This window comes from Equus asinus, chromosome 2, assembly GCF_041296235.1.
Source record: "Equus asinus isolate D_3611 breed Donkey chromosome 2, EquAss-T2T_v2, whole genome shotgun sequence".
In the NCBI taxonomy this organism is placed as follows: domain Eukaryota; kingdom Metazoa; phylum Chordata; class Mammalia; order Perissodactyla; family Equidae; genus Equus; species Equus asinus.
In genome coordinates, this window is record NC_091791.1 from 53,852,121 (window position 1) to 53,869,246 (window position 17,126).

Genomic DNA, 17,126 nt, shown 5'->3' on the forward strand with positions numbered 1-17,126 from the left:
ACCAGCTCTCCTTACTACTTTCTAGTGGGAATGACCCTGAACTTGAAAACAAGAAAATTTGCCTCTCTGGGCCTCAGATTCTTCATCTATAGAATGAGTATGAATGTTACAGACAGGAATTTTATAGACTGAAAACTCAGGTTTGCATAGACTATAATTTTATTTTCCCATTAAAAAAAGATTGCTTTCCATTTCAAGGCCCAGTACCATGTGGTTGAGAAAATTTAATCCTGTCATTTGGGTTCTTCAGTCTTTTTCTGTCATTTTAAGCTTATCAACAATGAATTTAGAGTTTTAGCTCTCCTTCTCTTCTCCCCAGAATTGGTGGTGGGGTGGGTGTGCTTATGTGCATTTAGGCATTTTCAGTAGTCAGGGCAGAGTATAACTACTGGCTCTTGGTAAGGTGTTAGCTCACCCTGTCTGTCCCTTGTCACCCTCATCCAGACAACACTCAGTCAGATTTCTACAGCCGTGGCCTGCCTCACTCTGATACTCAGCCCACTCTGGCATCAATGCCTACTTCCTTCTCATCTTGACCACGAGGTTTCTTGGGTTCCACTCACTCTCTTGGCCTCTTCTGTGGACATAGGAAGGTCTTGCCAAGCTCTGTTCATGGTTAGAATTTAAACTTTGTTTTTTTCCTCCAGTATTTTATTATGGAAAATTTCTAACAAACAAAAAACTAACAGGATTTAATGCTGGACTCTTATGTAATTACCACTCAGATTTTATAATTAACATTTTACTATACTTGTTTTGTCAAATTTCTACCCATTTCTCTATCCCTCTGTGCTAGGCAGAATATTGGTCCTCTCAAAGATGTCCATGTCCTAATCCCTGGGACCTGTGAATATGTTACCTTACATGGCCAAAGGGACTTTGCAGATGTGAGTTTGTTAATTACCTTGAGATGGGAAGATTATCCTATTACCCAGTTGGGTTCATTTTAATCATAGGGATCCTTAAAAGAATCAGAGAAGGCAATGTGACAGTGGAAGCAAAGTCAGAGACTGGAAGATGCTATGCTTCTGACTTTGAAAATGAAGGAAGAGGCCATGAGCCAAGGAATGTGTGCAGCATTTAGAAGCTGGAAAAGACAAGGGAATGGATTATTTTCTGGAGCCTCCAGAAGAAGCAGAGCCCTGCTCACACCTTGATTTTACCCTAGTGACATTCATTGCAGACTTCTGATCCCCGGTAAGATAATAAATTTGTGTTGTTTTAAACCACTAAATTTCTTACAAGAGAGATAAGGAACAAATACACCGTCCATCCATCTTTTTGAATTTTTTATAGATTTGAAAGTAAGTTGCAGACACCAGTACATTTCCCCTCCTAATACTTTAGCATGCCTGTCATCAATAAGAGTTCAATATTTGCTGATCATTCTTTTTTCTTTTGAGGTAAAATTAACATCCAATGTAATGGGCATATATTTCATGTACTTTTTCATGAATTCCAAGAAATGCTTAAACTTGTGCAACCCAAACCCAAAGGAGATAGGGAATATAACCATCACTCCAGGATGTTTCCCCTGTTCCTTCCCAGTAAACCCTCCTTCCTCATCCTAGGTAACCATTGTTCTTACTTTTTGCCTCTTCTAGAAATTTATGTGAATGGAACTAGGTAGTACATACTCCGTTGTGTAAGGTTTCTTCCTCTCAGCATAGTGTTTTTGAGGTTCACTTATCTTCTTGCATGTATTAGTAGTTTGCTCTGTTTTATTGCTGAGTGGTAGTCCATTATGTGAATATATCACATTTATTTTATTCATTTCCCAATTGATGGACACCTAGGTTATTTCCAAGTTTTGGTTAATATGAATGCAGCTGATATGAGCATTCTTGTACAGGTCTTTTTGTGGACATATGTTCTCATTTTCTTGGGCAAATATCTAGGAGGGAAATACTGGGCAAGTTTAGTTTAGTTTTATAAGAAACTTCTAGAACTTTTTCCAATGTGGTTGTACAGTTTTACACTCACTTGCTCTACATTTTCTTCAGTTTCTGATGTTGGCAGTCTTTTTAATTTTAGCTATTATATAGGGTATGTAGTCACATCTCATAGTGATTTTAATCTACATTTCCTTGATGACTAATGATGTATGCCAGGCTTTGCCTAGTGAAGCTGAAGAGCCTAGCTTCTTGTAAATCAAAAACTTTATTGTGAAACTCAAGAGGCCCTTATATCCTTATACAAGGAAAGAGTTGTCTGGTACAGTATAGAGTCATGATGAGGGTGAGGTCCTAGGGGATTAAGTCCAATGGTAACAGCTCAGAGTTCCTTCCTGCTGAAAATATCCATTCTCCCTAGCTTACATGCTCATTGTAAGGAATAAATGAGATGACGGTTAAAATGCGATCTGCTATTATTTCCATCTTACTAAAATAAGACTAAGATTTCTTCTTTTTGGAAAATGTCTCTTAAACATACGTTATCACTTTTTAATCTTGATTTAGAGATTATTTTGGTTACTCTAACTGGGGAAAGAAAGGAAAATATTTAATGTAAGAGAGCACTAGATAGTTAAAACTATCAATATTTTTAAAGGTGCATTTGGAGAAGCCTGTCAGAGCAGCTTAACTGAAGAATAGAATATTGGTTAGCGTGTTCTACGGAACGAATGCACTGTTTGGATGTGGGTGCTTGTGTATTTATCAAAATCCTATAAGACCGCCAGTTTGGAAGGGATATACTAGTTTTATATTTTAACCATTTATCTGAGGCCCCATTCAAATGGGAGAATATTTTTGTTATATCATCAGTACTGAATACATGGTTTCTTCTTTTTTTATTCTCTTTGTATCTGGATTTGACACAAACCTTCTGTACTACAGAAACTCAGCTCCAGGCAAAGTTTTACAGCACAAAGTGTTCACAAACCAATTCTATCTCCTGCCAAAGTGAAGAAAAATCTGATTTTTAGAGGAAAAAATATCTATATCTATCTCCCTCAAGGGAGAATAATGCATTAGAAAGAATAGAAAGATGTTATCTTCCCTTTCCTTTGCTGACCCCCTCCTGTTTTTTCTGTCTCCGCTTCTCTTTGAACTCAACAGGGCCTTTTCCTTAAACAACAAACACTGCTGTATCCATAAAGCCGGCCTCCAGCTTCTCTGTTTAAAGAAATATATTTTACATGTTGAAGCAATAGAGAAGACAGTATTGTAGTCTTTTCCAGAATGCTTAAAGGAGAATGTACTGTGGATAGCAGGAGAATTTCCACCATGTTTTCAAATCAGTGGATCCCACTGCTCAGCCTTGAGGCCTATCGTCTCACTTCTTGGGTGGCAATTCAAAACTTTTCCATTAACTTTATGAGTGTGCTCCGAGAATGCCATGTAATGTGGGCCTATGCCACAGTTTAGCTTGTGAAATAAATTTCCTATTTTTAGAGTCTTCTGTCACATTCTGAAAATCTCTTCTCAGCTAAAAAATTCTGACTTTTGATCAATAGTGCATTTCTTAACCTTTCTGTCTTGACTTATTCCTGTGTTGTGCATCTTAATTGGTTTGTATGTGCATGTGTGTGTGTGTGTGTGTGTGTGTGTGTGTGAGTGTGTGTGGTCGAGGGTGAGAGGTAGCAGCTGGGGAGATATAGGCTTTTCTTTCTCAATTATTTCAGGCTATTAAAGATGATTGAGTGAACCATTTACAAATTTCAAGAAGGGGAGACATTAAAAAATAAGAGAACTTGTGCTTAAACCAAATGATTAAAATTTCAAAGTTGGGAATGGATATCAATGCTAAGTACTCTCCCTGCATTTTTAGAGCATTCTGCCAGGCTGATGCATCACACAGGACTCTAGTTTTTCTGGAATGAAATGCCTAATTGAAGCCAAATTAGAAATATCTAGATGTAAGACTCCTAGGAATTCCATATTTTGTTTGTTAATTTAAAATCACAAACAAAAGTTGTGCAAATGCTTTACAGATGTGTGTATGTAAATCAATATGCAAAATACCATGAGTGAATTTTTGAACTTAAAAATGTGGACATTCAAGAACTAGTTGTTCTATCATGTTTTGTATTTGTATGGAATGTGAAAAATATGTGTTATCTAAAAGTACAGACAATGTATCCTATGTTTTCTGATATTGTTCCAATTTGAAGTATTCCATTTATTCGTCCCAAAAGGTAAACTAGTATTTGTTGGTTTATGACATAGGCAACACATTGTGGTCAATTGGAGATTAGAAAAAGAAGAAAAGAAAATAGAGGAAATGAATTTGCTGTCTGAGCTTTCAACTTTAAATGAAAACTAATGGATCAGGGCAGAGAGATGCAGTCCGCTTACAGAGGAGCAATGGCTTTTGGCTGGAGAGACACTAGATTATTGTTTGATTGACACTACTAATGTGCAGTGAGAAACTGTTTGTAAAGTCATATTTGCAACTAATACGAGGCATTCTTTTCCTCTGAGTCTATTTGCCTTCTGATTTGAGCTTCATTTCTCCCAAATGGTAGAAATTTAATTTCAATCAGTTCAGGTGTCTACCTCTCTCTCCTTCTCCAGGGAGACAGGGTCAGGCCCAGGGCACCTTTGTTTGAGGACAGACCAGCATCTAATATCTCATGGATTCATGCTCGGACTCCTCTCTTGCCCCTGGACCAGGAAACCTATCTAGCATGTAGGATGGGAAATCTTGCTCTTATAGTATTACATTCTTCTCACTCTATTGTCTCAGTAGGATTCTTCTCTCGTCTGGCACAGCCTAAACTATTGAAACTCAAAAGCCAAGAAGACTCCTTTTCTCTGGCCTGCTCTGTCATGCCATCCTCAAAGAATGCCTAAGTTCCTGAATGGGGGAAGGTTTAAGGGATACTAGAAAAGGTTGGGGAAAACTCACTTGTTAGCTTTTCAAAATATCATCTTGCCATTCATGTAAATAATGTGTCGGGGGTTGGAATGAGAGTGGTGTGAAGATGGTAGGGAGGGCATCTGTGGAGGGACAAAATAAAGATCTAACTGACTCCCATGGGACCAATCTCTTGGTCCCTGAGCAGTTACATCTTTATTATAGTGACAGATGCAACATTCTATCAGAACCTGCTGCTATTTTAACCATTTGTAAACCACAGAAGTAACTCCCCCGTTCTGATTTTACCATTACAAGTAACCTTCAGACTTCACTTTCCACATGCCTTGCTTTCAGGGAGACAGTGAGCTGGTCAGAACTGCGTAAGTATTTGCCCTCTCTGGATATGGTTCTCATTTAAAAGGAATACATTGGCTTTCTAGTAATACATTTATGTGCCACAGAATAACGTTTGGTCAATGATGGACCACAAATACGACAATGATCCCATAACATTAGTACCAAACAGCCTAGGTGCGTTGTAGGCTATCTCATCTAGGTTCCTGTAAGTACACTCTATGATGTTCACATAATGATGAAATCACCTAATGATGCATTTCTCTGAATGTATCCCTGCTGTTAAGTGACACATAACTGTGTATTTTACACCCTCCATTGGCACTTGTGTATTTCACATTCTTGATTTCCTCTGTCAGTGTTTGACTTTCTGGGTTAAAACGTTATTCGGGAGAAAGCCAGGAGCCTACACATGGATTCTTAGCGAGTACCAGGTAGAGAAAACACTAGACTGGCTACTGAATCGGTTTCTTGTGCAAGGAAAGGTCAGTTCAGGGATCTTTAAAAAGTCTATATTTTGTGTGTGTGTGTTACCTGAATCTCCTTAGACGAAACTTCACTGGCTTTTGCTCCCACTTGCTCACTCGGGACTTTAGTCTCCCTGCTCCCCTTCCTCTAAGGCTTCTAGAAATTTCTAGCTATCTCAAATGAATTTATAAATCATCCAGTCAGTTACAACATGGCATATACCAAACTGCTTCTCTTGTCAGTTGCATTCACTAAATACATTATTTGGGTCTTAATTTATATGGAACATACTATTATTATTAATGCTAGCTGATGGTTGTATAGTGATTATTACATGCCAGGCAATGTGTTAAGTACTTATGCATTACGATTTATTTACTTCTCACAAAAGCACTATGTTGTGTGTTGAATTGTGTCCTTCCAGAAAAGCATGTTGAAATCCTCATCCTAGTACCACAGAATATGACCTTATTTGGAAATAGGGTCTTTACAGAAGTAAAACACTTAAAATGAGGTCATTAAGATGGGCCCTAATCCAATATGACAGATGTCCTTATAAAAAGGAGAAATTTGGACACAGGGAAAGATATACACAGAGGGAAGATAATGTGAAGGCACCAGGGAGCATATTGTGTGAAGATGAAGGCAGAGATTGGAGTGATGTATCTATAAGCCAAAGATGGCCAGCAAACCGCTAGAAGCTAGGAGAGAGTTATGGAACAGATTCCCCCACACAGCCCTCAGAAGGAAACAACACTGCCAACACCTTGATTTTTGACTTCTAGCCTTCAGAATTATGAGACAATGAATTTCTGTTGTTTAGACCATTTAGTTTTTGGTACTTTGTTATGGCAGCCCTAGGAAATTAATTCACTCTGTGAAAGAGGTACTATTAATTGTTCCCATTTTGCAGATGAGGAAACAGGCACAGAGGAATTGAGATTTACCCAGCTAGTAAGTGATTCAGACCCACACACTCTGACCCTAGTATCTGTGCTTATATCCATTATACCAAATTGCCTCTCATCTCTTTTCTAGTTAAGGACCTTTCCTTTCCTAGATTTTTCCACATTCTTTCTCCTGCCTTTTCCAGGCAGCATTGCACACTTTACTGTCTCTGCAGTCTTCCACTGGGCAGTGTGGCCTCCACTTGCCCATAGCTGCACTGTGGTCTGTTCTGCGGGCAGGAGAAGGCCTCCCTTGGAGCTATATCCCACTCTGTTGGAGACTTTCTAAAGTGCTACTGCCTGAGGCTCATGTTTGGCAGAGTTTTTAGGAAAGTACCTCTTTAGGATGTTAGTTACAGTTCTCATTCCCAAGAATCTGGACGTGAATCAGTGGGGAGAGAGTACAGAACAAGAACAAATATGAAGACTGGCTCACATTAAACTCTTGATTTCTCCTCACCTTGTTGACTGAAACTATAACTGAAACTATAATATGTATGTGTATATCATACACGCACATGTGCACATGGAGAAAAATACACTCCAGGTTGTTGGATGAGAGATACGCATGAGAGAGAGAGACAAGAAGAGCAAGCAATCCGTGATAAAGACACTTTGTTGAGGTATCAGCATGCCTGTTTAAAATTATGGGTGTGTACTCATAGTGGTATATGTAAAGATAGTCACTGAAATGGTAATGGTAGTTATTGCACAGTCATAGAATTTCAGGTGAATTTTTTCCTTCTACATTTCTGTGGGATAAAAGGTAGTTACCATTTTTCTTAAATAACAGTGGCTCCTACAAAAAAAGCACAGAAATGATAAAGATAGTATTTTTTCCTTTATATTGGATTCATAAATTGGCTTGACCACAAGATTTCTGAATCTCCCCCACTTTCTACCTGTAAAGTATGTTTTTCTTTTCATTTAAAATCATCTTGAAGATCAGAAGTGTAATGCACAGGATAAGTGCTTAGAAGAGATTTGAAGAGGTGATATCAAATGAATCAGCAGAGAAAGAAAATGGAAATGTTCTTAAAAAGTCACGTGGTTAGGCTCTCTCCTGTCTCTTTCATTTGGACAGGCTGACTGATTGTGACACGATGTAAGAAACCCTCTTCTGCCACCCATTCATTTGTGCTTGGCCATATGGATCATAATGACTGAGGCAGTCTGTTCAGGAACCTCTGCCCATGTTACCGGGCAACACACATCATTCTTGCAGCAAATGACTACTGGCAGGTTGTCATCAAAGTAATAAGCCCATGGTCCAAAGGGAATAAAATTGGTGCTCTTAGTAAACAGTGATGGCACTGTTTTGTACACTGAAACCTCAAATATAGAAAAGCTAGCACGTTGGACGTGTTCCTCCACCTGGTCTGTAGAGTTAGAGCACCCCCACACCTACCGGGCTTTCAAGGTCGGTGAATTTTTTGCCAAGTAGCTGCTGTGATATGAATAAATTTATGTGAAAATGAACTCAGCCAGCTAGTTCCTGAACAAGATTTTTTAATGGAATGTACTGACAGGAGAGAAGAAAAGGCAAACATAAAGGGTGAATAATAACCTGATGAAAAGAACTATTTTTTTTTGTTCATTTCAGGGGAAACAGTCATCTATTTTTTAAAGACAAATTTTCAAAAGTCAAAAGGGAAAGAAGACAGAACTTCAACTCCATTGAGATAGAGGAAATAACTAAAACATTTCCAAGGAAAAAAATTATCTGCATGAATGTAAAAAACAGAAATAAATACTTGAATTGGTTTTTTTTTTTTCAGATCAGTTCATCCAGGAGGGTATGAACAATGATGCAAAACAAATGTATACAACAGGTTTAACTAAAATTTTCTTAAGTCATATTAAGTAGCTTCTCCAAAATAGCCATAAGCAACAAAAATAAGTTTATTAAAAATGCCGAGTTTTTAAGGAAAGGAAGTAATTGTGCTTCAGACAGACCAAAAGGAGAACGATAAAAGCCACCTTGTTCTGTAGCAGTTGCCTGCTCCATCCGATTTCCTCCAAAAACAAAAAAGGAGTCTGGCGCTTTGGGATGATAAAAGCTCAATATGCCAAACTAGAAATTGCATTTAATCTGTTTCACTAAATGAAATTGGTTTTTTTGACAGAGTTGTCCAACAATCTCTCTGATCCTCGTTTCAACGTTCAAAGTACTTTCCAGGATTTTGTGAACTGCCAGCCGCTTATATCCCTGTGTCTCCTCTACTTCTGGGCTTTTACTTCTCAGTTGTCTGCATCTGCCTGCCTTGTATACTCCCAGACGTGAAACTTAGACCCTTCATCACACATGTACACACACACACACACACACACCCCTACTTATGGAAGCAGCATTCTTTAGCAGAAGCATGGTGGTGTTCATGAAGGTGGTGTCCGTGAGGGAGAAAATAGTAACTTGAGAGTAAACCTTAGGCACTCAGATTTTAAAATGCTTTTGCTATCCCCAGCAAGTAAATTTCTCCTGGTCTCTCACTCCACTTAGTAGAGGTCTGAACCGCATTCTTCTCTTCCCAGCCCTAGGAGCTCCCGTTCATGGGTCACTCCCAGGAACTCCAGGTTCTTCCCCTCTTTTAGGTCGAGGCATTCAGTTCTCCTCAGCGTCTGTTCCTGGTCTCTGCTCCTGGGCAATTTCACCTAAACTCAGTCCAATGAGCTACAGGAGGAAAGGACCTTTAATTTAATGTCTCACAATTTAGGAAGTGGGAATGGCTGTACATCCCAGAATAAAAGGTTTTCATTACAGTTTCTTTTATTTTGCTGTATTTCAAGTCAATGACAATAAGAAATCCATTCCTCACTCCCATGGTTTTTAAAGCAGGGAAACAGACCTTTGGATCTTCCCAGTTCCACAGCTTTGAGGAGGTGTAAGCAGCCATCTTCTCCCCTTTTCCATTTCCTTGGTAATACTACTTGCAGCAGACATGTGGGATCTTGGAAATGGTCAAGGCTCTTGGCCAGAGTTGAGGGTGGCACGAGCAGAAAGGGATAATAGGGAGAAAAGTGGGAATACTGGCCCATTCTCTAATATTTTCCAATCGAAATCAATGTTTATTCTTTCAGTTGTTGATATTTATTGCTGCTCTTAAAAATGAAAAGTAATTACTAGGAAAAATTATATTAAATTTATTTTTACTTTGCTAATGTAATAGATTTGTTGGAGCTATATAAACCCATCATCAGGGATATCAAGCCTCCCTAAGAATAACAAAATTGGAGAAGCGAAAGAAAAGAAGACAAAACTAGATATATTCTTACCACATGATCCAGCAGTTACACTGGTTGGTATTTACTCAAAGGAGTTTTAGATATGTGCACACAAAACATCCAGACAATGCAATATTATTCAGCACTAAAAAGAAATGAGCTATCAAGGCATGAAAAGACTTGGAGGAAACTTAATTGCATATTGCTAAGTGAAAGAAGCCAATATGGGGAGACTAGATATTGTATGATTCCAACTATATGACATTCTGGAAAAGGCAAAACTAAAGAGACAATAAAAAGACCAGTGGTTTGCCAGAGGGAGGGGGGAAGGGCTGGAGATGAATAGGCAGAACAGGGAGGGTTTTTAGGACATTGAAATACTCTGAATGATACTGTAACAATGGATACATGCCATTATACATTTGTCCAAACCCATAGAATGCATAAAACCAGGAGTGGACCCTAAGGTAAATTATGGACTTTGGGTGATTATGAAGCGTCAATGTAAGTTCATCCTTGGTAAAAATGTACCATTCTGGTGAGTGATGTTGATAACGGAGTAGATTATGCATGTGTGGGTGTAGGGAGCATGTGGGAAATCTCTGCTCTTCTCAATTTTATTGTAAACTGAAAACTTCTCTAAAATAATAAAATCTTTAGGAAAAAACATAACTATAATATTGTTATCATACCTGAAAACAAAAAAAAAAAGCAAGAGAGAGTTTAGATTTCTCTTTTTAGTTAGCAATGGGCCAAGTGAAAAGAGAATTATTAAAATACTTCACTAGAAAGGTTATTATGATGCACTTTATAACATGTTGTCTATGACCATTCTCTGTTGCAATTGTATCAGTAGGACAAGTCCCATCGGGATTTAACAGATATTTGTCCTTTTTTTTCCCCGTTCCAAGTTGGGAAAAATTTCCTCAGCCTAAGTTGCCTGGACTGATAGGTCAACTGGGAAAGTGCTTTCCTAATAGGTTTTATTAGCTTGGGGGACTCATATCCCAAAACCTATGGGGGCGGAACTTCCAGGAACTACCTTGTGGGCCACTCTTTTGGCAAGAGATCCTGTATTACTGTTTCTTGAATGTTTCCTTCAAGCTTCAGTTTCCAAATATTTTTTGAGTAGGATGCCTGCTCGATTTTTGGACGAGGCTGTTGGACCACAGAACTAAGTTCCAATTCCAAAGCTTGCTCATCTGAATCTCAATTTCCGGGCAGACATTCAGTTTTCTAAAGTGGCCTTCCTTTCCTCTTTCAACGGAAGCTAGGGAAGAAATTTGTGTTACTAAATGGCCGTCTTTGGGTTAATTGCCCCCAAACAAATAAAGTGATCCTCATGAAACTCTTCCCCTATAGTCTGTCAATCGGCATCATCCTCTTAGTGATATAACTTATTTCAAGATTTCCTAGGTTTATTCATCAGAAGTCACTGGGTTAAAATACTCAATACATTTTATAAGAGCATTCTCTTTTGAACTATGGAGGATGAAATTCTTGCTTTTATGGTAGAGATGTTTCTCAAATATCTGGAGATCTTTGGCTTTCTGTTCATATTTAAGAGCCGGGCATCGAGACGCTGGCTGGGAGTCCTGTGCACATAAGGATGGCTTGTCCACTGGTAAACCTAATAATATCATCAGGATTGGGAAGAGGATTTGCTGTTTTATTGGGGTGCTCTCAGAGGCCATTATCTATAGTTCCTTCCCCTGGGCCATAGGCATCCCTGGAGAGGAATCCTCCAGTTTTTGCCTGAGGTTATGTGTACGGCTGCCAGGATTCTCAAGGACCTGAGCTGGGAGAAAGTCACTGGAGTTGGGTATAGGTGGACTCAGGGTTTGGCTTGTAGATACTCAGGTAATCGTCTTTATTTCCAATGCAGCTCTTTACTCCTAGCTTTCTTTGTGGCCAGTGTCCCTTAGTAAACTCTGAAGAGCTCCTGAGCCTCTCTGATTCAACTTACCCTGAGATGAAACCTTCTGTCTCCTGCTGGAGTGTGTGGACTCTGTAAGTGCTCCTTTGCCAGAAACATAAGGAAGCTATTTCTCTTTCCGATCTTTAATTCATTCTTAGTTTGTCTCTTTATAGCTTCAACTCTTAGTTTAGATACACTGGGATTTGTGGGACACGTATATTCTTTTATATAATTCTCTTTTTTTCTTTACATAATCCTTTGTAACCCGGAATCATTTCTGATCTTATTCGTCATTCCCACTGAGTTTTAGAATCCACAGTTTAATCAATTACTAGTGTCTTAGTTTCCTTATCTATGAAATTGGACTTGATTGCTAAGGTCCTTTCTAAATCTGAAGTTCTGATGTGTTAGGAAGCAGGCTGAAAGGGCAGAATGGGAATTAGACATATCGGATTCATATCACTGCTCCACACTGTACAGCCAGGGTTCTGTGGTTGCAAGCAGCAGGGACCAAATGGGCTTCCTTAAGCATAAAAGGAAATTACAGGAAGGATAGGAATAACAGGATCTACATCAACTCGGAAAGCCAGTCTCAGGGAACGGATAGAGGACCAAGCGAGGCCAGGCAGTGAGGAAGGCAGCCAAAGTCATGCCCCGGGAACAACCTGATGAGGAAGGTACCATGGGGACCACTACCACTTGACGTTTGCCGCCAGCGCACTCTTGGTGTTGCTGCCACTGCCACTGTGAATAATTTCTCAACTCTCCCTCCATCTTTGTGATTGGCTGTGCTGTGCTCGTAAGTCTCAAGGGATGGGGAGAGGACATTTATGTCCCTATTTGTATTCATCGGGATTCTCCAGAGAAACAGAATCAATAAGATATTTTACCTTATTTTAAGGCATTGGCTCAAGTCATCGTGGGGACTGGAAAGTCTGAAATTTGCAGGGCAGGTGGCAGTCTGGAATTTCAGGTCGGAATTGATGTTGCAGTCTTGAGTCCGAATTCCACAGGGCGGGCAGGTAGGCTGGAAACTCAGGCAGGGTTTCTATGTTCTAGTCGTGAGGCTGAATTCCTTCTTCTTTGGGAAATCTCAGTCTTTGTTCCTAAGGCCTCCAACCGATAAATGAAGTTTACCTATGTTATGGAGAGTAATGTGCTTTATTTAAAGTCTACTGATTAAAATGTCAATTACATCTGAAAAATACCTTCTCAGTGACATCTGGACTAGTGTTTGACTGAACAACTGGGCACCATAGCCTAGCCAAGCTGACATGTAAATTTAACCATCACACCATTCAGTGTCCACAACAGGATCCCCCTTCGAATATTTCCTAAGTTTAAGACGCTGGGTAGGGAGATGACAAAAAAATATATATATAGCTGCCCACTGCTCACTATGCCACTTTACTGTATGATCTCGGACAAGGCTTCTCTCTGTGCTTCAGACTCCAATTCTATAAAATGGGGATAATAATAGTCACTATAGATATGACTGTTGTGAAGGGTAAAAAATAAAATGTATGTAAAACAGTTAGAGAAGTACTTGGAACAAGGTGAGTACTTAATAAAGAAAGGTGCTGTAATTTGTTATCTAAACACTGCAATGGAATATTTGCCACAGCTCATATAACCAACTCCCCACAGCGTAGGGTCCTTGAGGAGGAAACACGCGAATCAATGGAGAGAGGTGTGATTTGCATCCATAACCAGAGGCCTTTAGTTTGCATATGCAAACAACAGCACTAATAGCTATAATTTACTGAGTCCTCACTGCCGGCCAGGTGCTATGCTGGATACTTTACATATATTTACTCGTATAATTTGATTCACCCAATAATCCAATGAGGTTTGTGATGCCTCATTTTATAAAGAAGACACTGAGATTTAGAAAAAGTATGTATCACACCCGGAATCACACAACTAGCCCATTGCAGGACATGCGTAAGACTCAGGCTTCTCTTCTTCTAAATCCTTCTCTGTCAACTACTGCTCTGTGCTGCCTCTACTCTAGTCCGGACGGACGGGTCGTCTCCTTTCCTGGCTTTAGTTCCTGGAATGTCACCTCGTCTTCATTGGTCTGGAAAATGAGAATCCTGAGGTCTTCCCTACACATCAGATTCAGGACGCTAAACCCTTGCGAAGATCTTTGTCCTTTTTATTAGACGGTAGGCTTTTTTTGGTGGTAGCTCTGCTTCAGCTTCCTTAAAAAAATGGTTAATGAAATTTTACTGTTTGTTGAGTCAACTAATGGATGTAGAAAAGAAAGAAAATAGAATTAAAAAAGTCGGTTTTCATAGAATTTGAACAATTCAAAATTTAAAAGATTCCTTTCATATAAACTAAATTAAACTATTTAAAACTACTTGAATAAATTTGGGGTACCATGGAAAGTATTGTTCTATATTTAGAAAATAAATTGCTAATTTTTGAATATTACTTAAAAAACATTTTGAACGTTTGGTAGGTTGAGCACTTCATAATATCTGTCATAGAAAAATGAAGACGAAAATCACATGCAAGCCTTTTATTTGTGGACAAAAACATCTAAGGGCTAAGTGCATCTGAACAACGTTAAATGTAGGAATTAAGCCTATTTTCCAGAAATGATTTGAATCTTAAACATTTTGTTCTAGAAGTCAAGTCTACAACCAGCTGAAATGGAGAGAAAAGTAATTCTTTGCGTGGTATAGAGTCAGACCTGTTATTCTCAAATTTTAATGTCTGTATAAACCACAAAGGGATGTTTTCAAGAGGTGGATCCTGATTCAGTAAGATTGAGGTGAGATCTGAGATTCTTTCTTTCCACAGGCTCCCAGAGTGTAACCATACTGCTGTCAATGGACCACACTTTTAGTAGCAAGGACAGACTGCCAATTGTGGTAGTTGTCAGAACCCAGAAGCCAAATACCACTCAATAATCAGAGTACTACATCATTGATTGTTGTTGTCATTTATTTGTAGTTATTATGGTATTACACGTTTGGAAGCCGAAATTAGAGATGGCTTTCAAGTTAACCAGAGACCATTCCATCTAGATGTCTGGAGGTGAGGGAGGAGAAGGAAATTGAAAATTATTGTTCACCAGAGATAATATTCGTACTACTTGACAGGATACGTCTCATTTCATTCCTATAGCAATTCCATGTGATGCATTCTTAAGAGCCCCCTTTCACAGACAAGGAAGCAAAATTTCAGAGAACGTCAATCGTCAAGGCTTTTAAGTGGTAGAATCAGGGTTTGAGCCTCCATCTGTCTGACTTGACAGCCCGTGTTTTTTCCAATGTACCATGTGCAGTCACATCTGGATGCCTTTACTGCTGTTGCTTTTTCTTTTGACACCATTGGGTAGTCTTTATCTTTGAAGTTTTCTTTAAAAAAGAGACCAAATCCAATTTAAAAAATCTACACAAAATTGTTCATTAAACTTCCCTCTTACCTCCTGTTTTCCCATTTCATTCTGTATCCTTCTGTACGTCAATTGTACGTCAAAATTGTTCTCTACCCTGAAAAGGCCTCGCTGCTTTGTGCTGAGCTAACTATGAAGCATTATGATTTAAAAACCATCCCATTCTTCCCTCCACAAAGCCCCAACCTTTGATCTTCTCTCAGGAGCAATTTCCAGCAGCCCTTTTTTCAAAGCTTGTAAATGTTTGGTATGCAGTCCTACCCAGGCCCTTCCCCTCTCCCCAAAATGAGAGGTTGAGACCTTCAAATCCCCACTGTCATTACTGCTCTATTGGAAGTCTTAGTGTAGGATTTGGTTTTCTATAGTAAAAGAGAAATCAAATATAGCAGATCCCATGCTCTGGCTGTGTTTACGCACTTTAAAACTAAGTGAGGTTTTCGCAATTACCTAGTTCAGTTGATCTTTGCAGGTGAAACCAGATTATTTCGGCATTTTTAATATGATTATTTTTGTTTGGCCCTCTTTCCCCGGAAACATTGTTTGCATGATTCAAATTAATTGCATAACTTCAGAATCACCATTTTACCTGTGATACAAACTTATAAAAATTCTGGCAGTCGATAATAAAGAGAAGAATGAACAAATTAGTTATTTAGGACTTTTGAAACTCTTTTTTTACTGTTCAGCTTTTCCTGAAAGACAAGCCAAAATGTAAAATCAACAAGAGTAGGGCTACTTCGGTTGGATATGGGGTGGAAATTTGGAGTCCCAGCTTCTCAACCCCTCTTACTCTGGGCTTGTTCTCCTGAGACAGGATAGTACACTGGAACGTGGAAGCCTGGGAAAAACATGGACTGTCAAGTCAGACAGAATGAGGTTTAAACCCTGACTCCTAAAACATTCTCACAGCCCTGATTGATGACTACTGGCTTAGGCCAGAGCATTACATACACTTTTATCTCAAGAGGAATTCTTTATTTATTTTAACTAACATGTATGACTTTTGAAAATAATTAGTACCCATGAATAATTAATAAAAATGTTTGAATATTTCTGTGAATATTTGAATTTCCTTAGCTAGCATTTTATTCAGAGATCCAGATTCAGCCAATTCTGCTTTCTAAAATCAGGTTATAGGGTCTGGAATTAATAGAAATTTTTGAAGTGAAGTATAGAAAGATACATGAGTTTTGAATTTGCTGTTCTCGCTGAGGCCTCTATTCAGACTAGGTCTCTAGCTGTGGCGTAGGCAATCTAGGAAACATGTACCAAACGACTAAATACGTGGCTCTCAAGATTGTCTGCACATTGCAGTCACCTGCAGAGCTACTACAGCCCACACTTATTGGGGGGGTTGTGTGCCCTGCGTGGCTGTCATTTTAGAAAAATCCAGCGTTGATTTTAATGTACATTCAGGACTGAGAATTGCTGAATAAAGCCATTGAAAATTGATCCTTTTATTCTGATCATCTTTGTAATGGATTCAGGTTCTCAGAAAATTATAAAGCGGGATCGTTTTCATATAGATAGATTCCAAATTAGAATGGACAGTGATAATACCTCGTGGTCCAATTTTCCTGTTCTGAATACTCATGGTATAGGATTTACGCAAGCTTCTTTAAATTCAATAACCCTGAAAACAATAGCTATCACTTGTTGAGCAACTACTATGTGTAGGTATCATCATCATCATCACATCATCAGCAATGCTAATATTTACTAAGCACTTGCTAAGATGTTCACATATATAATTTCTTCTAATTCCACAAAACTCTATGCTGTAAGTATTTAAGCCCCTGTTTTACAGATGAGAAAGCTGGGTTATAGAAAGGTCCAGGCTACTTGTCTAAGGCTATACAAGTAATAAGTATACAGTTCTGGCTCCATATCTTTGTATATATATCTTCTCTAACCTTTACAATAACCCTACAAGATAGGTGTTGAATGTGTGCCCTCATTTTGCAAATGAATATAAGTAGCTAAGGCTTTAAATGGTTAAGTAACC

The 17,126-nt window shown here is 38.8% G+C and overlaps 1 long non-coding RNA gene across 1 annotated transcript in view; it reads left to right on the forward strand.

The window, feature by feature from the left end:
* The window catches only part of LOC123279835 (uncharacterized), a 346,739-nt gene that overhangs the window by 220,635 nt on the left and 108,978 nt on the right, over nt 1–17,126 (forward strand). The gene's annotated exons all lie outside the window — the stretch shown is intronic.